Source organism: Pongo pygmaeus, chromosome 4 (genome assembly GCF_028885625.2).
Source record: "Pongo pygmaeus isolate AG05252 chromosome 4, NHGRI_mPonPyg2-v2.0_pri, whole genome shotgun sequence".
Classification (NCBI taxonomy): Eukaryota; Metazoa; Chordata; class Mammalia; order Primates; family Hominidae; genus Pongo; species Pongo pygmaeus.
The window spans coordinates 172,942,880-172,969,031 of NC_072377.2; the positions used below are offsets into that span (position 1 = coordinate 172,942,880).

Consider the following 26,152-nt stretch of genomic DNA (forward strand, 5'->3'; position numbering starts at 1 on the left):
CTGAGTGAAAGAAGTCAGACATAAAATAGTACTTGCATATCATTCCATTTATATAAGTTCAAAACATGTAAAACTAACTTATGATGATAGAAATCATGGGTGTGACTTCCAGAGGGTTGAGGATTACCTGGAAAGGGGCACAAGGAAACTTTCTGGAGTGGTGGAAATATTCTCTGTCCTGAGAAAGCCAATAGTTACATGGGTATATATATTTGTCAAAACGTTTCAAATTATATGCTTAAGACACTGCTGGTGGGAGTGTAAATTAGTTCAACCACCATGGAAAACAATATGGGGATTCCTCAAAGAGTTAAAAGCAGAAATACCATTCAACCCAGCGATCCCATTACTGGGTATATAACCAGAGGACTATAAATCATTTTATCATAAAGAGGCATGCACATAAATGTTCTTTGCAGCACTATTCACAATACCAAAGGCATGGAATCAACCTAAATGCCCATTAATGACAGATTGGATTTTTAAAATGTAGTACATATACACCATGGAATACTATGCCGCCATGAAAAGTACAAGATCATGTCTTTTGCAGGAACATGGATGGAGCTGGAGGCCATTATCCTTGGCAAACTAATGCAGGAACAGAAAACCAAATATCACATGTTCTCACTTATAAGCTGGAGGTAAATAATAAGAACTTATGAACACAAAGAAGGAAACAGCAGACACTGGGGTCTACTTGAGGGAATAGGGTGGGAGGAGAGAGAGGAGCAGAAAAGATAACTATTAGGAACTGGGCTTAATACCTGGGTGATGAAATAATATGTACAACAAACTCCCAAGACACATGTTTACCTATGTAAAAAACGTTCACATGTACCCTCAAACCTACAATAAAAGTTAAAAGAAAAATAAAATAAAAATAAAGTTCGGGGTTGAGTATGATGAGCCTGAATACAATTTTTAAAAATAAAAATAGGAAAGAAAGATACGCTTAAAGGTGAAAATGAAAATCACCTGTATTCTTCCCACACATAAATACTCCTCTTTATAAATTTTGTTGAATTCCTCTCTATTGTTTTGCATATATATATATAATTAAATACTCCTCAACTTGTCATTGTAAAAGAAATGATTTCTATATGTAAACTTCACCTTAGTTTTTACAAAGCAGAGTGGGAGAGAAATGGGCGTGGCTACAAAAGAGCAACAAGAAGGACCTTCTTTGCCAGGCTTGGTGGCTCACGCCTGTAATTCCAGCACTTTGGGAGGCCAAGGCGGACAGATCACCTGAGGCCAGGAGTTCGAGACCAGCCTGGCCAACATGGGGAAGCCCTGTCTCTACTAAAAATCCAAAATAGTAGCCGGGTTTGGTGGCACACACTCGTAATCCCAGCTACTTGGGAGGCTGAGGCAGGAGAATCGCTTGAACCCAGGAGGCAGAGGTTGCAGTGAGCTGAGATCGCTGCCACTGCACTTCAGCCTGGGTGACAGAGTGAGACTCCAACACACACACACACACACAAGACCTTAGTGTCTTAGCAATGGGAGTTTTCTGTATGTTGACTGTGTCAATGTCAGTTCCTTAGTTGTGATATTATGATATCATTTTATAAGATGCTAGCTTTGGGGGAAACTGGACAAAGAGTACTTGGCATCTCTCTGTCTTATTTCTTACAACTGCATGTGACACTACAATTATCTCAAATTAAAAACTTTAATTAAAACACAACAAAATTTGGTATTAACAGCCTGGAGTTTGATATTTTTAATTTTTAATTTTTTGGCCAGCTTCAGGTTTTAATTTGGACGTCTTGTAGGTAGCCCATTGTATTCGTGTGTATGTCTGCATTTGCGTGTGTGTGTGCACATACAAGTCTTATGGGAGAGAGAGAAAAACAGAGGTGTTTTAAAATTTATTTTGATTTTTGTTTTGATTTCCCCCACAGATGGGGGCTCATGATTTAAAAGTCACCCTTTCCATCAGGCTGGGTTCATCAGTCTAAAGTCAAAAATCTCTATGCCACTTTCTACTTCTTCCCAATGTTTTATAATTCCAAAGTGTCCTTGCTATACAAGGAGCCTTCTTCTTGAATGTTACATTATTCCACTGACATTGTAGAGTGAATAGTGCCTGTGAGAATCTTGGCTGCTGAGTCGGGGGAGATGTCAGCCACATGTGATTCTGCACATCTTCCAGGTAATGCAGTGGTGTTAATGTAGTCTCCTGGATGCAGGGACACCAACGGGGTTTATGTCACTCCCTTGGTGGCCTTAAGTGCATAAATCAATCCTTATTTTTATGCCAATCCATACAGAAGGCTTCCTTGTGTGTGCTGCACACAGGGAGGGAGGGCAGGATGCCTCCTTGAGCAAGTGGTTTGCATTCGAAGAAAGCAAGCAATATTGGAACCTAGTTTGGGGGTATTTTTGTTTCCTTATTTAAATCCCCTAGGAAGGCTGCTCTGGCTTGGGCAGAACCAGAGTGAGGGGACTCATTAGCTGGAGTGAGGTTGGTGTCAGGAAAAAAACCGAGCTCCTGCCTTGGCTTGCCTGAGGCCACCCTTGAGTCTCCATTGCTGGCCTGGGTCCTGAGTGCCTGCCCACCCTAACTCTAAAGCAGACCTAGCCTGGTGGAGCCTGCTATAGAGAGGCTGATGTTCTGAAATACATATGCCAATGATGATAAAGGCATACTATAGGAAGACTAAATGCTTTTTTGAAATTATTTTGGCAGGGAATTGCCAGCATTATCCCAGTTAACCCAACAGTGTCCAGGAGGTGGGTTGATACAGTTTATTTCATTCAGCAAAAAGGAAAATCAGCTAATCACAACTCTTCCTCCTCTTCTTCCTCCTCTCCTTCCTTCTTCTCTAGGGTATGGGGGCATAATAACAATGGTAAGACAAATGTAAGAATTATCTTCATCATTTCTTGTCTCTCCTATTGGCATTTCCTTACCCTCTCTAGGAGCCCCCGAAATGTCTATGGTTCCCATTTCATTCTCACTCCAACATCAAAACCTATCAATTCCATTCCCAAGGCCCTCAAAACCCCACGTCTTAATAGGACATTGGATGACAATGAGATTAATTTGATAACATGAAGCTTTAGCAAATTTGAAGACATTCATTTCCTCTAGGCCCATAAAGGATATTACTAATACAGTCCCAGGCACCATGATAGAGCTGTGGGAGAGAGAGAGATTGTTAGGCAGATAGCTAGAGCTTTGGTCTTCTCAAAATTGCATCCAATGGGAAAACAGCACATTTAATTATTTGATTATTACTGAAGGAGGGCGACAGGCTTATATCATCCCCTGGCACAGAAGAGACACCAAAATATGTGATAAAAGAATGTGTGGGCCAGGTGTGGTGGCTCACACCTGTAATCCTAGCATTTTGGGAGGCCAAGGCAGGTGGATCACTTGAGGTCAGGAGTTCAAGACCAGCCTGGCAAACATGGTGAAACCCCATCTCTACTAAAAATACAAAAAAAATTAGCTAGATGTGGTGATGCGTCCCTGTAGTCCCATCTACTCAAGAGGCTGAGGCATGAGAATCACTTGAACCCGGGAGGCAGAGGTTGCAGTGAGCTGAGATTGCTGCAGTGCACTCCAGCCTGGGTGACAGAGGGAGACCCTGGCTCAAAAAAAAAAAAAAAAAAAAGAAAGAAGGAAAAAGAAAGAAAAAGAAAAGAAAAAAAAGAAATAAAGGAAGGAAGGAAGGAAGGGAGGAAGGAAGGGAGGGAGGGAAGGAGAGAGAGAGAGAGAGAGAAAGAAAGAGAAAGGAAAGAAAGAAGGGAGGGAGGGAAGGAAGGAAGGAAAAGGGAAAGGAAGGGAGGGATGGAGGGAGGAAGACAGGCAGGAAGGAAGGGAGGGACGGAGGGAGGGAGGGTGAAGATCAGGATGATTCCTAGACTGTTTAAAGAGCATTTGAGAAATGCCTCTTAGAGGATGTTATAGCCTATCTTGCTTGCCAATGAAATTGCCCTAGTTTAGAAAATTCTGAGTCTATGCAAAAGCCTATGAGTTTCTATTATGTTATCATCAGAAGAAGATAGTTCCAGAATACCCTGCACATTCCCTTTTCTTTCCATTTATCAAGTTCTGTTGAAGTCGTCTGTCTCTCATACTAAAGGACCAACTCCTCAAGGATAAGGACTATATTTTAGATATTACCATGTTCTTAGCATCACAATCAGGCTCAGGCATACAATAGATGCTTCATAAGTGGCTGTTGCATTTATGGAATATTATTTCTGGGTCATTTTCTGGAAAGATTGCCCATAGAATGGCTTGTCAAAGAAATGGAGTCTGGACCTGAAGGAGTCTAAGAGATGTTCCTCAGTGATCTTATTTCAGATTCCCTCGAATTGCTACATGGGAGAGTGGATTCTAATCAAGGTCAGCCATGAGCCACAAGCAAAAATAGAGACTGACAAAATTGGTAGGGGAAGACTTAGGAAATTTTTCTTTATGGTTCAGGGCTATGTTTTCATGCAAGATAAGAGTTGTTGTCCCTCAGATAGGAGCACAAGTGAGCAGTTCAGCTCTGCCTCTCTGCCTTCTGTCGTCTTCATGCACCAATTCTCAAGACAACACTGTTATCTTGCCAGAAAATACAGCCCAAAGCATTACAGATGTCTGGTACAAGCGGAACCCATATTAATGGTTATTGCTTAAAGAAGAGGCATGCTCAGATCTCTTTACTGCACTCTAGGGAAATCGCAGTTTTTACTTTCTTCCAGAGCAGACCAGAGACGTAAAAAGATCAATTGAGTTTGGCCTATCTCAGATAGAGGGGGCTTTTTTAGAGGTCATTTGAATGGTAGTCGTGACATGGCCTGAGACACATCCTCACAAATACAGATTTCTTAACACATTAATTTTTTTAATCAAGGTGCTTGGGGATGCTTAGACATAAATATTTCCATTTTCTGTAGGAACAAATAAGTTAGTGATACTGTATGAAGAATCAATGAAGAATCGTTTTTAAAAAGGCATTTTTAGTGTCTGTTAACAATTAACTTATAGTTTAAATTAGCTGAGCTTTTCTTAGAATTTTATTTATTTATTTATTAGAGACAGGGTCTCACCCTGTTGCACAGGCTGGAGTGCAATGGCTTGACCATAGCTTACTGTAGCCTTGACCTCCAGGACTTAAATGATCCTCCCACCTCAGCCTCCTGAGTAGCTAGGACTACGGGTGCATGCCACTATGCCAGCTATTTTTTTATTTTATTTTTATTTTTGTAGAGACAAAGTCTCACTACATTTCCCAGGCTGGTAGAATTTTTTTTAATTCTTAGCCAATTTCTGACAGAGAGTGAATCATTTCTAAAGAAGAGATTTTTTTTTTTAAAAAGCATGATTTCTTTTCAAGGTGCCATTAATGGAATTAAACTGAAAATGCATTAAATGACATTTAAACTAGCCCCAAAAGAGCTATTGTTTTTGCTCTGATAGAAAATGGCCAGTTTCAAACACTTATTAAGCAATGTGTGCACACCATACAGTTGCATAAGGTTTACAACTTTGTCAGTGCCACCTTTAGCCAAGAGGAGTTATTTGCCTTTGATTCTTACAAAAAAGCAGAAGATCGCAAACTAATGCAGCACCATTCTGACCATGCCTTATGCTATAAGCTCTGGAAATAAGATAACACCCTTTGCCCCTTGAAAAGCATTGCCATTTGTAATCATCCCAAGTTTCCAACTATAGAGATTGTCAACAGCAAGAGGAACTTTTAAATTGCTTGCCTTTGATGAAAATGAAAATGTTATCCATGAAAAATCTCTAGGAAAATAAATTCAGGCCTGATTCCTGCTATGCAAACAGATTTATACAGTATCACCCTGAATCAGCTTTTCTCATCAGAAATGGAGCTACTGTACTTTATTATGATGTCAGAGATTGAACTTGGGTGAGAATGTACTTCTGATAATTGAGATCATATCGGTTTGGGAAAGCCTAATTCCTAACAGAAGATAAAGAGTCTCCTGAAGGTGTAGACTCAAAAGGCCTGTAAATTGGGCCATATAATAGTCGTAGAATATTGGGATGTGTTTGAAATTCCTTATTGCTGAAATGTGCAGATAAGACCAGAAGGGAGAGCACCCCAACCCCATCAACCCATTAGAAAAAAAAAAAAAAACAGAAACATCTCTTGGAGCAGGCAGGTGGTGTATCATATGTTCCCCGGGTGGAGAATGAGCTTCTTGCCTTTAAAAGTAATTGATTTTATAGCGAAACGTGTCAAGAGCACTGGTTTTCAAAATGATTTCGTTCATGAGTGTTGGGAAATAATATATACTGCTAATTGCTTCAGAAATAGCTGGATTATTTAACTTTGGTTTCGGTGGGAGTTGGAAGGAAGATCTTGAGCCCTTATGCCTTTTTCCTTATCGCAGATTAATAGCTGTTTTGAAGCTGTGTCTACTTCTGCCGTTTCAGAGATGAAATCTGCATCCCCTCACTTTCTTGTGTAGGGCACTAGCTACAGTGTTCTTAGTTCAAACTCTATGAGTGTTCTAAAGGTAGCAGTGTGACATTTCTGTTTCAATAAAGCCCAAATAGTAGGCAAGATATAAAACACCAGAGAAGAAAAAAGATATGTTTGCTGATTTCACCGAGGTCCATATTGAGCTGCCTAGGTGAACAGTTGTAAGTCGGGAGTCTGACTGCAGGTGCAGGAGGGGGAGAGAGTGTTAACTTCTGTGAGGCATCATTTGTTGGCTGCTTAGCAGCACACCTCTTGCTGCAATTCCATCGTGAAGGTCTCAGTCTCGTACAGACTAATGATGAGTGGATGTAACATGGGACCTGCGAAAGGAAAGGTGGTTGTTTCTTGTTCTGTGGCTTTTCTCCTCAGTTGTGTCTTCAATGAGCTAAAGTGAATGTGCTGATTTACAGTCTGTATTTGCTCATGGTAGCTGTCTCATTATTAATTATTCAGGGTCTTCTTCCATCTTACACACATGTGTATGTATGTTTATTATATGTATATGTATGTTTGAATGAATGAACGATGAAATAAACAGGCATAATTAGTAGGGTCGAATCATTGTCCATGGTCAACACTAATTGGCCCTACCAATTATGCCTGTTTGTTTCATCTTTCATTCATTCAAACATTCATATAATATATAATATACATGCATATGTGTGTAAGACTGAAGGAGACCTTGTTGAATTAATAATGAGACGGTGCATGTACCTCTTCCTCCAGGAAGCCTTCCCTCATGCTAAGCCAAGAATCAGCTATTTTTTTTTTTCCTGTGAAGATCCAGATAGAAAATATTTCAGGCTTCACTTTGTGAGCTGCACACGGTCTCTATCACATATTCTTCTTTTTCACAATCCTTCAAAAATGTATAAAACATTCTTAGCTCGGGGGCTGAATGTGGTCCGTGGCCATCGTTTGCCAACCCCAAAACCAAACCAGGTGTCTTCTGTCTTCCCTACCAACCATAGCAGCCTACACGTTGTATTGAAAAGAGCTAAACTCTAGACTCCTGGAAGGGGGTTCGTATCTTTGCAGCCCCAGCCTAAGCAGTGGCAAGATTTCATTTTTCAAATATAAGGTGATCTCCACCTTCCAATTTTACATTCCACCTGGGAAAACAAGGTCACGTGCAGAAACCAGCGAAGTGACAATTCAGAGCACAGTTGGTGTTCTTGACAGGCCCTTGACAACTTTGACTTTCTGGGCGATAACCCCAAGTAAAGAAATTAGTTTCAAAAACTGCCCCGTAAGTTCTCAAAATGGCTTTTAGAAGGCATTTGCTCTATACTTTGTTAGGCCTTCAGCTAAGTGTTTGTTTGTTCTTTGTTAACACATGACTTTTAAAAATTTAATTGTTTTTTTAAACAAAAACTTCAGAGATGAACAGCAAAAATGGTAAGGGGTGTGTGATGTTGTGAGCAGCAGGCCCAGAAACAGCCCAAAGATTGACAGCGTGACCTCAAGGATGGAGACAAAATAAATCAAAAGGAAATACACAGCTATATGACTGCATAGTACAATATGTTTTCTCTTAATAGGTTTTCAGTCATCAATTAAATGTTGAATTATGCTCATTATGCTCTCTTTAAAAATGCAGCCAAATTTAGCTTCCAGTTTTGAATTATTATATCCACACAGCATGGTTAAAATAAAAATATCAAACGTTTGCAGACAGTGATTTGGGTTTGTCTGGGAAGTTCACGCATTTCGACTAATTCATTTATGAATAAACTGTGAAAAAAAGGCACATTCATGACCCAGGACCAACTAGAGTGAGGAGTCAGGGATGGGATGGCCTGGGCTGACAATCACTTCCTACCTGAGACAAGGTACTTACCCTCTCTAAACCTCAGCCTCCTGATCTGTATAATGGGTGTCTCCTTCCACCCCAGTATGGTCACTGTGATGATTAAATACCATTATCTATGTAAAGTTCTTAAAAACAAAAGCTGGCAGGTGGTAAAAGTGCTAACAAAAAGTTAGCAATTGTTATTATTATCATTATCATCAATATTGTTAATGAATAAGTGTGAAAATGAATTTGACACACACAGTGTGCTAAAGGAGATGACAGAAAAGTGTAAATATGAATATGGCGAAGACATCTAGGATTGCACCTTTTAGGAGGGTGGTACTTGATCTAGAATTATCAAACCAATTTTAGAAATCAGGTTAAACTGGGACTGATTCCCCCAGAACACATATTATCCTGGACAACCTTCTTTGGTTAGGTTGAGAAAGGCTGTTTTGTAGAAGAGTAAAACCTGCCCACATAATATTACATCAGATCCTATTATAAACTTCCAAATGTTTTGAATTTCCAGCACCATATCACATTAATTGTTTTATCCCTAAACTATCAGAGAAAGCAGCATCGTAACAGGGTGGAACAAATGCATTTAACTCAGAAAACAAGACATCCCTCCTCCTAGAAGGGGAAAGATTCCAATTTCCTCTCCCAACATTTTCTTTAAAATTGTTTTGGCTTCAGACCATACCTCATCTTATAGCCAAAATGTAACCTGGTAGGAGTGTAGACATCCCCATTTGTCGTCACCTTTAAAAGCAAGTACTTGAAAGGGTCTGTTTTCCCCTGGAAAACAAGTACCGATGTCAAGCCTAGCCACTGATGTAACACGACGAAAGCTGCTTCAGAGGAAGAAATTGGAACGAGGGAGTTTGGCTGGAGCAATGAGACATGCCGAGAGCCTTTGGGTATTAACCAGACTGGCAGCGTGATCCCTGGGAGGGAAGACAAAGATAGCACCCGCCTGTCTGACTCAGGGCATGCCCATATCGCTCGAACCTTCCCGTCTTCCCACAAGGAAACTCGGCTCCAGCCCATTCAGGGCAGCCTTCCAGGGCCTGGCATGTGTGTGCTCAGCATCACGGGCAGCTAGCAGGGACCAGTGCAACGGAGGAGGCTTAGCTTAGTACGCGTTCGGCAGGACGGGTGTGCAGGCTGCACTGCCCTTGAGTCGTCCAGGTAGGCAGAATGATGGCTTTTATTGACTTTCTCTGAGACTGGAAGCAAAGAAAGGGGGTGGGAAACAAAACAGTAGGTGGCATTTTAGTTGTGCCCTCATGAGTGCAAGCAGGAAAGGTCAGAACACCTCAGGGGACGAGGACAGAGCCAGGGCAAGAGCGTTCCCCAGAAAGCTAGAGAGCAATAGGACAAGGTACTGCTCTACAAACCGAGAGAGAAACAGAGGCGTGAAAAGAGCCGTTAGTGCAATGGAGTGTCGTGAATTATCTGTCAGTGCCGATGGCACTCTTGTTAGGATTCTCACACTTCTCACATGTTGTCCTAGTCTACTTCCTGGGACAAGCTTTTGTGAGCCAAAGTCCCTATTGTGAGCCTAGGCAGTGCCATTTTTCTTTACATCCCTCTCTTTTCTGTGAGTTCCCAGCCCCATCATTTAGGAACCCCCTGGAATCTGATGGACAGGACTGATGTGGGTCACAGGTGCCAAAACTGTACAGACAGCTATGTTAATTACACCACACCTGTTTCCCCAGGTTAAGCCGTTGCTATTGGAAACTGTGATCTAATGAACCGTTATTGCAACTCCCCTTCAGTCATATAACAGACCTTGGACTTGGAGCTCAGTCCCTTGTGCAAAAGGATAAGGAGAGTAATGAACGAGAGTGGTGGGTGGGAATATAGCGTCTGTACATGGTTCCTGGAGGTGGTGAAGGAGAGAAGTTGGTTCCACCTGCAGGGGAAGAGAGTGGTCCAGGAAGGTACTCCAGGAGGATCTGAGAACTAAAAGATGAGAAAGCCTCTGCTAGTTGCTGGCATTCATGACACAGGGACTAGAACAGACCAAGTCATTTTAGATGTCTCTGTAAATTGCCAGCACTGTATTTGGCATCCCCTCCATTCTGAAAGGTGTTTTTCCAATAAATCCATGGCAACATGCAGAGCTGTGCCATCTCATTAAACAAAACAGGTATGATTTTTTTTTTCGATTTCCCCAGCTCATGTTCTGTATCTCTACCCAATATGTTGCCGAGCTGTGAGCACCCTTAGGCTTCCATCTAAATAATTTTTAAACTTTTTATTTCTTTTACCACTTTGCACTTTTTGTTCCCAGAATGAACCCCTTCTACTATTGGAAATTTCCTAAGACAGACAAGTTTTTCTTCCTGGGTAGCAATTTCCATTCATGAAAAATCGCCTTTTATGCAGTCAGGAAGTAGAGCAGGTTGGGAAGCTCTGTAATTTGTTTCCCATCAACTAATAATCTTATTGTGATGAGTAATGTAGTCCTGTTAATGTCTCAACAAGGTTATGGATTGTGCTGAGTGTCAGTAGAGAAGCCGACAGCTTTGTACAGTGAAACCATTCATCCTCCTTTTTACACAGTATAGCTTCTTAAACAGTTTGCAATAGATCACACGAGCTTTAGCAAACAATATTTAAATGAATGTAAATACAAAAACGATTAACGATATGCCAATAGGACTTTTACTCAGAGGTTGATTCCATTTTTGTGTTTTCCAGTGCGCTTTTATTTTTAAGGACATCACAAATATTTTGGAAACAGATTTGCCAAGTTTTCAGGCTGCTTTTCTCCCTTGTTACAGAGTAGCCTCAATGTCTCTGCCTGAAATGGCTCCTGCTGTTAAGCAAGTCTTTCCCCCATCCATCGAAGCAAGTCTGTCCTATTCTTAGCATTCAGCGTGATGTTTAATTTTATTGTTGTATTATATTTTTAAAGTTAACATACAGTAAAATTGGCTTCACTGTGTACAGTTCTGTAGATTTTAACACAAATACAGATTTCTGGAACTGTCACAACTGCAGGAACCCAAGACAACCCTTTCGCCTCGAAAATTTCCCATATTCTCCTTTTGTAGTTACTTACACACCCCAGCCCGGTCTCAGTCTCTCCTAGTCACTAATCTGTCCTTGTCACTATAGTTTTGTCTTTTTGAGGTTGTCATCTAAATGAAATTATAGCTTTTGAAACTAATTTCTTTCATTCAGCATGATACCTTTGCGATGTATCCAAGTGTATCAATAGTCCATCCTTTTCTTTAATTAACTTCTTTAATAGACAAATAACATTTGTATATATTTATGGTATACACCATGATGTTTTGATATATGTACATTGTGGAATGGCCAAATCAAGCTAATTAACATATTCATTACCTCACATACTTTTCAGTTCTTTGTGGTGAGAACATTTAAAATCTACTCACTCAGCAATTTTCAACAATACAATACTTTGTTATTAAATCTAGTCATTCCTGCTTTTGCTGCATAGTACTCCATGAATTATACTTTGTAGCATATGAATTACTGTGCTTTGTTTATTCATTCACTTGCAGGACATCTGGTTGTTCTCAGTTTTTAGTGATGAGGAATAAAGCCACTACAAATTTTCATGTGCAGATTTTGGGTTGAACATTAAGTTTGCATTTCTCTAGGGTAAATACCTAGACTTGGGATTATTAGGGTGTGTGGTAAGTGTAACATCACGGGAAACTGGCAGACCGTTTTCCAGAGTGGCTGTCTCATTTTGCATCCCCACCAGCAATGTGTGAGAGTTCCCATCATGGCAATGTGGTTAGCTTTCAAGAAGAGTAAAACATGCATTTCTAGCATGATACTGTATTTTATCATGAGCTGCTTCTGGTTAATTCTATAAGTCATTTTTTCTTTATTCCCTAATAAAACAGTCCTTACATTTTCTGTTGGTTAACGAAAAAAAAAAAAAAAGCAAAGTTTGCCTGCCTGCTTTTCTCAATTCTGTTTGTGGTTTCTCCTTCGGGTCAGACTGCATGTGTTTTCATTAGAAAAATGCTGAGTCATGGGTATTTGTTTCATCCATGGAATTGGCATGATGGCACTCACAGTGTTCAAAGACATATAGAGAGACGAGGACTGGATGATTGGAGGAAACCCAGGAGGTGACATATCTTCCTATCCTCCTCTTTCATTTTCCCTTCATAAGTCTTGCTCCATTTCATGAGTGCAAAGAGTACCCTGAAAATCACGTGTCTCCACTGCTCTCCATCATAGTCTCCACTCAGCAACTCAGAACCCAGGGCAGGAATTCGGACTCTGAACCTTGCAAAGAAAGAAATACAGCACATGTATTCCGTGTGTTTAATTGAAGACTCCAATTTGCCATGCTCTATTATCTAGAATTAAACACAAAAGACAGTTGATAAATACCGCATTCAGTTGAAAACACAAATGAATCAAAATGTTACAGTTTCTCTCCATAGGTAATAATTAACATTCTTGTGAATTGCTCTGTGTGCCATGATGCATCCTTTAAATGGTGTGCAAGCAAAAAACCTGCACATTCAGATGTGCATATGTGTAGACCCAACAGAATAGTGACTTAGCCTTGGGAGATAAGGCTGGGGTGAGGAGAGGGGAAAGGCGTTGATGTAGAGTTTAACAATATGCCTCTGTGAAACACTTTCAAAGCAGTATGTCATAATGGCCTCTCCAAAATTTTACACACGAGCTGAAACATGAAAACAACATACATGGAAAAGTAAAGTATTTTGGTGGTTAAAAACCACAAGCGAACAAAAGAGTTAAGGTGAAGTCTTTGTGGCTTACCCAAAAGGTCAGCATAGGACATGTCTCTTTCTTTACCTTCCTCAAGGCCAGGAACTCTGTACCTCCAAAAGCCCTCTGACCCAGGGTAGGTGCCCAATCATTAATTGCTGAATGAAGGAACATGTGAACAAATGAAGACATGAATAACGGAAGGAATGAACAAATCAATGATTAAGAATTGAGGCCAAGGAAGGCAGATCACGAGGTCAGGAAATCGAGACCATCCTGGCTAACATGGTGAAACCCTGTCTCTACTAAAAATACAAAAATTAGCCGGGTGTGGTGGCATGCGCCTGTAGTCCCAGCTACTCAGGAGGCTGAGACAGGAGAATCACTTCAACCTGGGAGGTGCAGGTTGCAGTGAGCCAAGATTGTGCCACTGTACTCCAGCCTGGGTGACAGAGCAAGACTCCATCTCAAAAAAAAAAAAAAATTGTTTGTCATAAGTGAGCTTAGCTAACGTGTCACTGTTCTTGCGTAAGGAATTTAATTGGACAGAAGGCAAAAGGAATCTTGTGGAGAAAACTGTCACTTCTTTGGATTTCTCTCAGAGAGTATAAAAGACTTTCTCAAGTAACTCCCTGCATATGGCTTTTCTAGGCTCTATACAACAGCAGTCCTCAACCTTTTTGGCACCGAGGACCAGTTTCATGGAAGACAAATTTTCCACGGAAGAGGGGGATGGTTTCAGGATGAAACTGTTCCACTTCAGATCATCAGGCATGAGTTAGATCCTCATAAGGAGTGTGCAACCTAGAATGTTCATGTGTGCAGTTCACAATAGGGTTCACACTCCTATGAAAATCTAATGCCGCCACTGATGTGACAGGAGGCGGAGCTCAGGCGGTAATGCGTGTTCACCCTCTGCTCACCTCCTACTATGCTGCCCAGTTCCTGTATTGGCCTGTGTCCCAGAGGTTGGGGACCGCTGCTTTACACAAAAAAATCTGTTAAATGGAAACTCTATCCAAGCTCTGTTTCCCCATGTATAAATCAGAGAAGCTTATAACAATTTAGTGGGCTAAAAATTATCAAATAAAGTCTTTCAATATATAATGTGTTGATGTTAGCTCCAATGTCAGCCCTAGAAGGGAGCAACCATAAAACATCATAGTTGTCAGCATAGGGTTGAGGAAGCCATTGGATTTCATCTGATCCAATCCAAAAAGTCTTCCTGAAAGAAGCGGAATTCCACACATCTTGCTTTTGATTTGCAAACTCTTAGCAAATCATCCTCTTTCTGTGCCACATTGAGTTCCTTTCTGTATCACCAACTACGCAGATGAATCAGGATTCACCCCGCCCGGTTGAGTCAGAAGCCTTTAGCAAAGATTCTTTAATACAACGGATTTGTGATGAAAAGTGAACATTTTCAGGTGGCAGAAAGAGCCACAGGAGATCCTGTTAGTCAGAGTTTGGAAGTGAAATATGTCTATTCCCAGTTGGGGTGTGTGGGAGGCCTCTGCTCCCATTAGTTCCATGGGGATTTCTGCTTGTAAGGCATTTGTTGTCATGTTTGGATTGCTGTAGTAATAGAAAAAATTACTACAGTTTGCATGAGATAGAGCTGTGTTTTGGCAAGGAAGCCCATGATAATTTTTCTTCTTGAACTTTGATCAAGTTCAAACTTTTGAGATTTGTCTCAAACGATGCCACGGTATACTTGGACATACTTTCATTTCTGATGGAATGTGGAATATTTCTCCAATTTCTTTGTTCTTTCCGTATTTGTCAATATGTAATTAATTAACTAATTCGGTCATTCATTCAACAACCATTTATTGTGTCTACCAAGTACTCCAAGAGCCAGGGATTCAACAGAGAATAAAATAGCATCTTTGCCTTCAAGGTACTTACTTTCTGGTGCAGAAAGACAATGAGTTTTTTAAAAAATGGGTGCCAATATGTGCTTTAGAGAAAAAGAAAGCAATGGAAGGAGGATAAGATGACTGACGCTGTCTTGGAAGGCAGGTCTTAAAAGATGACATTTGAGCTGAGACCTGCAGACATGGAAAGAGTGAGCTACTCAATTATCTGTATCTCCAGGCCAAGGGTACAGCAAATGCAAGGAGCCTCAAATAGGAGCCTGCTTGGCTGGTTCCAAATCAGGCAGAGGCCAGTAAGGATCCAGATCAGGGCCTTTCTTATTTCTTGCAATATTTTCTTCAAGAACTAGGCTTGAATCTGCAGGAAAGAGACGAACCTAGGCTGATATTCTGGGCAATTCCTACACACCACACAAGTGCCAGATTTAAAATGCCTTTGTTCTTGCTTTTCCCTCTGCCTGAAACATTGTTCCCCCAGACACTGGAATGGCTCTCTCTCTCTATTTCCTTCAGGTCTCTGATCAAATATCATCTTATCGAGAAGCCTTTCCAGACTACACTATTAAAGTGTCAGATAGGCAGTGTTAGAAATGGAAATTATTTTCTCCGCCAAATCTGATTATTTCACGTGAGAGATGACTCCCTCTCTACATTATGGGATTAAGAATGATCCTATTTGAGATGATAAATACTAGAATGTTTCAGTAACCCAAGAAGCCCTGAGAAACAAATTGCTAATTCATGACTTAAACCATCTAAATGTGATGAACAACTCAGGACGTCAGTGAATTGTTCAACAGTGGCTTGCAATGATAGAGCAACCTGCATGGCTCATAAATGAGCCAAAGAAACTTGAAAACCTTGATTTTATTATAAGGTTTTTCATGCAAAATGGGGGCTGATGCTTACCAGGACTACCAGAACTCAAGGAAACACAGGTCTTCCTTGTGCTAATTAATAAATGAACAAGAGAATTTATCAAAGGAAAAAAGCTGCTATAGACACTTCACATTGTCCACCATTGGATAGTTTTATTTCAGTGTATTTAAACTACAAATGTGAAAAATAAGTGCACTGATTATTTTGATATTCTGTAAGGCCTGAAGTTACTATAACTCAGTAGGAAAAAGGTCCCTTATTCTTAATGGTGCTATTTACCTTAAAAGTATCTGGCAACAGAAAGCTTTTCAAGTCATTGAAATAATAATCTTGGCTGGGTGTAGTGGCTCAAACCTGTAATCCCAGCACTCTGGGAGGCCAAGGTGGGAGGATTGCTTGGGGTCAGGAGTTCAAGACCAGCCTGGGCAACATAGCAAAATCCCATCTCTACCAAAAAAAAAAAAAAAAAAGCCAGGCATGTTGGTGTGTGCCTGTAGTCCCAGCTACTTGGAAGACTTAGGCAGGAAGATTGCTTGAGCCCAGTAATTTGAGGTTACAATAAGCCATGATTGTACCACTGCACTCCAGCCTGAGTGACAGAGCAAGACCCTGCCTCTTAAAAACAACACACACCAAAATCTAAATCACAGGGTCTATGTCACCCCTCACTCCACCACCTCAAAAAATAGGCCAGGCACAGTGGCTCACAACTGTAATCCCAGCACTTTGGGAGGTCAAGGCAAAAGGATCACCTGAGGTCAGGAGTTTGAGACCAGCGTGGCCAACGTGGGGAAACCCCATCTCTACTAAAAATACAAAAATTATCCGGATGTGGTGGCACACGCCTGTAGTCCCAGCTACTTGGGAGCTGAGGCAGGAGAATCGCTTGAACCCGGGAGGCAGAGTTTGCAGTAAGCTGAGATGGCGCCACTGCACTCCAGCCTGGTTAACGGAATGAGACTCCCATCTCAAAAAAAGTAAATAAATAAATAATAATTAGTCTATTCAGGTGAAAGTAAATGCTGACATTTCCTGAGGTCCTCCTATGTGTAATGCAATTTCTGAGCACTTTAAACATATATCTCATTTAACTCTCTTTACCAGGTAGGAACTGTTATTAACCACCTTTTACAGATGAGGATACAGAGGTTAAGCACCTCAAAACTTTGGTTGTCTAACTTCAGAAGTCCTCCAGGCAAAACTGGAGAGATTAATGTTTTCAAGACTGAAACGGCCCTAGAAATGGCATCCTGAACCCTTGCTAGAAAGAAACCTTTTTCCCAGTGGAGCACAGTGGGTCCCAGTGATTCTTATGGCAATGCCTCTTCCTCCCACTGCAAAACTGAGGGCTGATAACACATTGGCCTCCTGGTGGTCCCAGTTTTTTCTAAGAGTTAGTGGCATCCTGGGGATCTTCAAGGTGAGGGTGAGAGGTTTCTCCTCTAAGCCTGCTCAGCAGCAGGGTACTTCTACTCATCATTCATGCAACATCATAAGAAAGGTCTTGAGCACTGTGAGAGGTCTGATTTATTTTAATTGGGAGGTAAAGACAACTCCAAGATAACTTTGAAAGAACCCAGTAAACAATTACCAGCAAAATCCAGAGAGTGCTCTCTCTGACAGTACTTGAGCCATGTAGTCTTAGGCAGTGGATGTTTCTCTGGATATTTGATTATCTTGGGTAATTACTTGTGTAGGTGCGTGCATGTGTGTGTATGTGTGTGCATTCTAAAGGCAAAAAGGGGGTTCTGAAAATATCTCCAGCGATATGTCTTTACATCCCATGACATCAGCTGTCACTTGACATGACACCAGATGCAGTTCAAGGTCTGACATTCAGCTGGCTTCTGTTTATATAGTATGGAGAAACTTTTGTTCCCTTGCCCTATAAGGCATGTACCAGGAGAGATTTTGGGAAAAGGTCACCCAGATAGTAAATAATTCTGCTGAGCTTTGAAGTGAAAATGCTCCAGGAACTTTTATCCCATCCTTGCCATTTAACTGGTGTGCTTTGGCCACTCTTGGTATTAATGAATGGTGTAGATCAGAGTTTGTTTCCATTATTCTGTTCATCAGAGGCACAATCTCAAATCAAAATTATATTTTATCTTTGTTTTGATCGTCTTTCTGTGTTCGGGGAAAAGCACTGTAAACATCTCAAAGAGAGAGAGAGAAAAAAAAAGAATGAAATACACCCCCAGGAAAATCTAGTTAAAGACCTAAAGAATGGCATCTCAGTGGAAGAGAATTCCACTGTGAGGTTTGGCTTTTTTAAAAAAATATCCTGGTCTTTGAAAAACATATTATCTTCCATGGGTAGGGAAATATCCAAATTTTGCCCAGCCTATTTTACAATAAGACCTTGAAAAGCTATGTGAGGAGCTGGAATGAGAGGAGTTTAAATTTTTGATGCAATTCTCTGCCTGGGAAAGTGATAATGCTGCTCACATAACAGAAAGAGTATTTTCTGCTACAGCACAACAATCAACATAACGTCTGGGCATATTAATAATTTCATTCCTAAACTTCTCGACAGGGAGTGCATGGGTCTTAATAGTATTGTCAAGATCCTTAGGGCAACTGAAAAACCCAAAATCATTACTTTCTACTGATAGGCTTTCCTCTCCCAGAGGAGGCCAAAATACCTAGGGTAATGTAGATTTATTGAAATGCTCAGATAGGCACTGCTCAGACGTAACTGTGTAATAAAATCTTCTCTTCAGAAGGGTCCTTCTCAAGTATTTCAAGTGGTCTTTTTTATTTTGTCTTTGTCACTTGCAAAGTAGCTAATGGAGTTGACACTGATCTCAAGTGATACTTTCCTGATGATTTAGGAAGGCAAAGAATGAGTATAGGCGCAATGGTCAAATGATGTGGCACCTACGATTAAAATCCCTTTCTGACCCTTCATGTGTGAGAACGTGCCCTATTGGGGCGGGACGGTCCCAAATTCACAATAGCTATTAAGCTCTTAACCCAAGGGCAGCTACTGACTTGGCACCCAGTTCAAGAGTCCCCTTATCCTTTCTTCTTTCCCCTCCCACAAATGTCCCTGCCTGTGCCTGGCTAGGTGATTACAGCCATGCCTGAACCGCTAGAACAAATTCCCAGCTCTTCCCTCAGACATTCACATGTGCAACTGGCTCTCAATTGCCAACACCTAACAATCTCCATCTGAAAAATATCAACAGCAGCAGGGTCTCAGCCAAAAAAAAAAGGCCTGCAGGGGACCTGCTTCAGGTTGCCAGGGGAAGATCTTTTTAAGTGCTAGGCAGTGTGCCCCGTTTGAGATTGAACTTTGACTGGCTCTGATGGAGCTCTGCAACAGACAGATGTCATGGTTATAATAAACAGAGGGAATTGCCATTTCCATGAAATGTCCAGGATTGGCAAATCCATAGGAACAGAGAGTAGATTAACATTTGCCAGAGGCTATGGGAGGGAGGAAGGGACTGGGCAGTGACTGCTGATGGGTATGTTGTATCCTTTGAGGGTGACGAAAATGTTCTAAAATTAGATAGTGGTGATGGTTGCGTATCTTGGTGAATATACTAAAGAAACACCGAAATGTGTACTTTTAAAAGCTGAATTGTATGATATCTCAGTAAAACTGTTGCTTTAAAAAAGCAGAAGAGGTGATCAGGCAGCAAGTGCCAGGAAAAACAACCAAAAAACAATCAAAGACGGAGGAGTTTGAAGTCACCTTCCCTCTGTGTCTAGCCATCTCCCAGCCCTAGAGGTAACAGGAATGAGGGAATTAAGTGGGAGGACGTCATTGATTCCGGCAATCAGCTAGAACACTCAAGGGATAGAGGCAGAAATCTACTCTGATCCCTGTCCTCTGAGACTCTAAATATAAATCCCAGGGACATGATTTGTTCATTCATTCATTCATTCATTCATTCATCACCACTAGGCACTGTATACCAGGCACTGTAGCCTTATGCTGGGATATACAGACGAGTGAGACAGACTATCTTGAATGGAGGCACTCATGATCTAGTGGAGAGCACAGGAGAGTCCAAAAATAATATAAAACCATGTGCTGAGCATTACAATAGAAATGTAAGCAGCGGGCAAATCAAGCACCTGGCGGGGCACAGATACATTACAGTTAAATACAAAATTTAAGGAGAGAGAATTATATTACTAAACCTCCCCGCACCTCGGTCTCCTCATCTTTAAAGTGGAGAGCAATATCTTCTTTAAAGTGCTTTAAAGGTTATTGTAAGTTTTAAATAAGATGAAATATGTAGAGTGCTTATCACACAGTTGGTGCTTATTAAATGGGAGCTATTGGACTTAGGTGATCTAAGATGTCCCTGCAGACCCTAGTCCTTTACGAACGTAGGCAGAGCTGAGGAAAACTTTGAATTCTGAGCCTGCAAATGATTGCTCCTTGTGACTGTAATTCTCATGTTCCGCTATGCAATGTTGATCTGTGCGTCACTGCGAATGCATTTGGAATGTTTTTCTCTGAGGTCATATATATTGTGTAAGAAAGAGAGCTATAAATCATTCCTTACAGGCAAGCACAGCCCTTTCTTTCTCTGGCCTCTGTTCAGGCTGAGCGGGGTGCTTCCTTCAAGGACAGCCCCCTGATACAGGACTGTGCAACCCAGGCCAGAGGCACTGGCTAGAGCTGGAGCCAGCGGCTGGGGAGATGAGGAGGAGGCTAGAACTTGACTCACTCCTTCATCCCCTTTCTTGTTTCTCCTCCACTCCGAAATGTGGAAAGGCTGCAGCTGCAGCTTGTGACAGTAGTGACCGATCCAAGAAAGACTGCAGACAGGCCACCTGCCCTGTGAAGCCAGCCATACCATATGTGTGCCAATAACGAAAAATGCAAGTCCATTCTTTAGGAGATAAGTCATTTGGTAGGTGTTAAGACAGAAGGAAGAAGCAAGCTCATTGTCCCAAGTGCCCAATACTTAGAGACAAATAAGGAAATCTCTTCAAATATGGGAGGAGGCTGGATTTGGACCTATTCCCTCCATCCCTGGGCTCTTGGCAAAGTACCTCCGGTCAGAGCAGGACAGGACAAGCTGGGATGGAGTGTGCCCTTGGTTCTGCCCCTGACAGGCCTAATTGCTGCTCATTCCTCATTCTGCCCCTCACGCCGCTGGTTAGGGGAGCCAGGGATGCAGCACATTGAAGGAAGTTTGGGGAGGGCCTTTGGGAAGGCATAGAAAAGAGATTGCACTGCAGTTTGGCTGTTCTGGCCTATTTCTCCTGATTCAAGCAGCATCCGTGAGGTGGTGCAGAGCTTTGTGGTGGGCGATTCCCTCCAGTTTCTCACAAGATCGGATTCTGCCATTTAAGCAAATGTGCAAAGAAATGAGTCAAGGCTGTTTTCCTCTGTATTTGCTAGGCATATGTCAGCCAGGGCAGGGGACCTGTTTCCTCCCTGTGTGCCTATGTTCTGGCTTTGGGTTCCTTTGCATACCCCTGGGAGGGGAAGAGACCCTGGGATCATGTGCCGGCTCTACTACTTACTAAGCTATATGACATCTGGTGCGTTACTTAACCTCTCTGAACCTCACTTACTGGATCTGTGAAATGGGCATGATAAGTGAACTGTCCCCTAGGAGTAAGTGGGAATATATTGAAATGATTTATGTACAACACTTAGCACAGTGCCCGACACACAAGGAGAACTTAACTCATGGCAGCCATGGTCAATATTATCATTTTGTTATCATCAGCATCAGTTGTTTTGCTTATGGAAATGGAGCAGTTCTGAATCCCAAGTTTTATTTTTGTGGGCTCTTAGAGAGACACTCTTGAGACTGTCTGTTAATAGCTCCTGGCCATGTCACTTAGTCATTCTGCCCTCCTGCCGGCCGAATTTGAAGGTGGAGGGGTCAGAGGTTGATGATTTTGCAGCCCCATGTTCATTGAATATCCCCCTCCAAGAACCGCCATTTCAAAGAACTTGGAAAAGTGGGGCCCACAGTGCCCTAGGAGGTACTCATCATTTTCCTCAGAGTCATAGTTGCTGTAGCTGCCATTACTATTATCACAATGATTAATTACATCAAATAATAATAATCATAATAATATGTGTTTAATAGCTTGCTATGTACCAAGAATTGTGCTAGGCTGCTTAAAAATATATTTCCATTTGACTCTCCTAACAGTCATGTATGAGAAGTAAAATTACTACATCCATTTTACAAGTGAACAAACAGATTCAGAAAGAAAAATATGTCACTTTCCAGTGGCCACATATCTGGTCAGTGGCCAAGCAGGGGTTCAAGCCAACCACTAGCCTGAACATCTGCAACAGACTCTGTCCTCCTTAGGTCTAACCAGACACTGTTATTCTTGAAAATCCTCACCCCCAATTCCCTCTGGCCAATTCAAGGTCAAATTTGAACAGGGTGTCCTGGTGCCAGATATTATCAACCAGAGATTCTCATATCTCTACCAACACCATCTCCTCTTTTAGAATCTTTAAATTGCTATCGAGATGTAACTTGCCCTAAAAGGTGGTTCAGGAGAAGAAGGCAAAGAGTTTGTGGTTAATTTGTCATCTGAGAGTCTGAGGGAGTTGAAAATTTTAAAGACCAACCACTGGCATGCCATTCCCAGGAATGAGTGATTTATTAGCAGCTAGGCAGGCCCTTACTTTTATTTTTTTCTTTCATATATTTTATCATCATTTCTAATCACCAGGAAAAATTGGTGAAGACTATGGCACAAGACAAGCCTGGTTTAATTTGTCTCTGCTTTCCCACCCCATCTATTTGTCGACGCTTGGCAAGAGTAGACCCAACCTAAACACGTCCTCCAGGTGTTTATTTAGGCAGAGTGCAACAATAGTCGATTATTAACAATTTCTTCCTTAGAGCCCCTGAAATTCTTCCTTTATATGTTGTTTAAAACGTGGGCATTGATTGTTTCCCCATGCTGTATGAGCAACCCTAATGGAGTCAACACAAAAGTTGATAAGCCAAGGTTTTTCACTTCCCACATCTGACTTTATGGGAATTGGTATTGTTACTCAACAAAGAAGCACTGCTTCATTTTTCTCAAGTTTCACTGCCAATCAGTAGGCATTTAGGAAGGACAGACTATGTGACTGGCGTCCCTCTCAAAATCAACTGGCAACAACTGTCCCACAGAAAATCTAAAAGCGCAGAAGCACAGACTATTCTTTAGCAGGACAAACAGCAGTGCTCATTCAAGCCCTTGATTTTTAAACATACAGGAAACATCTTCTCTACAAATTCACTTATCTTTTCCAGGCGTCTTACCTATACCTCCCCTGGTTTTTAGTAAAGAGACAATAAGACAGTTCCTTCTTCCTAGGACTAAAAGCCACGCAGTACCTAAAAGTAAATTCCAGGTTCTGGACTGGAGGTAAATCAGGTACAGTATCAGGTCAGCACCAATATTTTAATGACAGTTGCCTTTTGTCCACTAATAGCATACTGATTAGGTTGATACTGTGTAAAAATTTACCTTACACAGTTTCTTATGTTTAAATTGCATTATTATGTAACTTCATATTTATGTAATAGAAGAGCTCTTAATAATATGCACATTAATTAAACCCAATAAATGTATGGAACTTACAGTGGACATGAGGGTTCATTCATCAAGCTGAGTTATTCATCTCTGTTTCATAGTAGGTTGAAGACATCAGTTGCTTTACAGAAGGGCTTTTCGTGTATTTTGGCTTTTTGGAAAGCAAGAAGGCATGTTGTCAGCATTGTTTGCATTTTTGAAACAGAAAACCTTCCCACCCAGCAAGTGTGTTGGATGACTGTAGTGAAATGTGATAAATGCAAAAAGGTGCTTGTGATCATTTGTTGTAGCAGAGGTGCTTCATACCAGAGGTACGTTACTTATACTGAATACCAGGGCATCCGAGTGAAACCAGGAGTCAAAAACATACTATTAGGCGTCAGTAACATAAATACATACAGCCAGCTAAGTTAAGAGAACAGGGATCGCTAGGGTTGATGGTAAATCAGATAAGCCACCCCACCCCTCACAGCATTCAGCTCTATCCAGTTGTTTTGAGAGGATACAGACTCCATATTTTGGGTTTGGTTTTGCTTTCAAGAGAAGTCAGAAATCTGGAACACTATGCAAAATCACAACTTTGAATTTTTGATAATATTCAGCTTGAGGGCTGTCAGTCTGTGACATCTGCCCTAGATAGATGAAATTTGGATTTAATTTTCCTACTCAAATCTGGGCTCCCTGAGAGCTGCAGTTATGTCTTATCCATCCTTTCATCCCTGAAAGAACCCATCACTGACTGTTCTCTGCACTTGGTTTTCGGGGACTTGCCAACCATCAGGCAGCATGCTTAGCACTTTACATTCATCCTTCGTCTCTAACTTTCACAGCAACCTTAGCGGGTAGTTACTGCTGTTTTCACCAGTTGGCAGATGAGTAAGCTGAGAATGAAAGAAATGAGGTAGCACGCCCAGGTTCACACAACTAGAAAGTGGCAGGCTCAATTCTTGAACCTAGTTCTGTAGATTTTATCTCCTAACCTCTAGCTAAATGCCCCTCCTAGATGTTCCCACATTCCTCTGTATATATCCCAGGGGTCGCATTTACCACTCTGTATTGTAATTGTCTTTTCCTTCTGTCTCTTGCGGGAAATATGACTGCGGGATAGATAGACAAATGAGCAAATATAATCAATGTCGTGGTGAAAATGAGCAACAGTTAGGAGGAGAATGTCTTCCAATACCGAGAATGCTGGATAATTTTTGTTTTTGTTGCTGTCAATAATTTGATCTATTTGCAATGAAATATCATGGTGCTTTATAGGAGGGCTGCGTGAGTGGAGAATTAAGTATTCTTCCATCTTCCCTTACTCTTCCTTCTCCATTTCCCCCAGGAAGCTCTAGGCTTTCTCATTAGGATAAATGAAAAGAGAACTTGACCTCTCTTCTAGTTAACTGGAAAACTCCCAATTCATTTTATTTAGAACATAACACATAGCATCCGGGTCGGTGCTTCTCTTGCCCCTGGGGACCACCCCTGGATATTGTCAGCACACAAGCAACCGCAGGAATTCTGCCCACACATAACACAGATGGACCTCACAAGGGCCACACAAGCTGGAGTAGTCAAGGAGAACTTAGCTCAGAGTGAATAGACAGGAAGCAGGAGGGTCTGGTATCTCATTTAGGGAATTAAATCCTTTATATGGCCTCTTTGTACTTTAGAAGAGTGTGTGGTCCAGAGAGGGGAGGGTGGGGGCCAGGACAGAGGGAGATGGAAAGTTAGGACTTAGGGCTGAGGAGGGCAGGTTCTCACCTGTGCACTGACCTGCCCCATCTTCCTGAGGTAAGTCTCGTAATTACCTAACTAATGGGGAATAATGACACCACTTGGATGGGAGTTGAGAGAGGGGGAAAGAAAGGCATGAGAATTCATTAACCATGTGCGAGGGGCTTGGATAGCATCCCTGAAGGATCATTATTACATCATTTCACCCCCCTTTCCCACCTCTTTCCACTAATATGAGACAGACAAATGCTAAATAACTATGTAACAATACATTACTAGACAGACAACAATGCCAGAAAATATAATAGCCTGCTACAGCTATGAAACTCCCCCAAAGATATATTTAAAATGTCACTGATGCATAATGTAAAATAGGAATTACAGGTTCATTTGGAGGACATGATTTAAAATCTATACAACTGTACAGTGGTATTTCCCACTGGGTTTTTGTTGTCACTGTCCTTTTCTAAACATCACAAAGAAAAAAAAACTCACCCAAGTAATTTCAGCCTAGAGATGCGAACTTCAAGGAACCTGTTTCCTCCGCGTATTTTTCCTTCTTGTTTTTGTTGGTCAGGATGCTCTCTAAACCTAGTATCTTCTTGACATGTTGTCTTTTCTTCAGAATGTTTCTGCAGCCTGCACAGGAACCCCAGAATGTAGATTACACCTTTTGGAGATGTAGCCCGGCCACATAAGGAGACAAGTAGTTGAAATTTGTGTCAAATTGCTTGTTTAAATGACTTGAGCCAACTTCTTAAAGCCAGGACAGCAGGGGCTGAGGATTTTTAAAGTTGGCAGGGGCCAAAAATGACAAGGCTCAGCAGTCACCTGGTGAGCTGCCAGCCCTGACTGGAAGCTTCAAAAAATAAACTTTCTCAAAGGACACAAATTAAAAGTCATGTTTCAGCATCCATTAAAACGAAATTATAGGCTTCATCGCATAGCGAACTACTTTCATTTTCATTATGCTTAAAATATTTCATTTTGTAGATTGAGAATCGGTTGCTAGGAAAACCTTGTGTGGAGTTGTCAGAGACAGCGATATCTACAAGGGGATATTTTCCAAGGGAGAGCTCTCCTTTGTTTTTCCTGCAAGGATAGAGGATTTTGTTATTTAAAAAAACGCA

The 26,152-nt window shown here is 41.4% G+C and overlaps 1 protein-coding gene across 10 annotated transcripts in view; it reads left to right on the forward strand.

Moving 5' to 3' along the window:
- TENM2 (teneurin transmembrane protein 2) overlaps positions 1 to 26,152 on the forward strand; it is a 1,186,617-nt gene that overhangs the window by 849,491 nt on the left and 310,974 nt on the right. The window contains exon 1 of one of the 10 annotated variants that reach the window (XM_063665340.1): positions 9,347 to 9,453. The exons of the other annotated variants lie outside the window; for them this stretch is intronic. The gene's annotated coding sequence lies outside the window, so the exon portion shown is untranslated. Of the gene's footprint in view, positions 1 to 9,346; positions 9,454 to 26,152 lie in introns of those variants that run through there. 10 annotated transcript variants of the gene reach the window in all.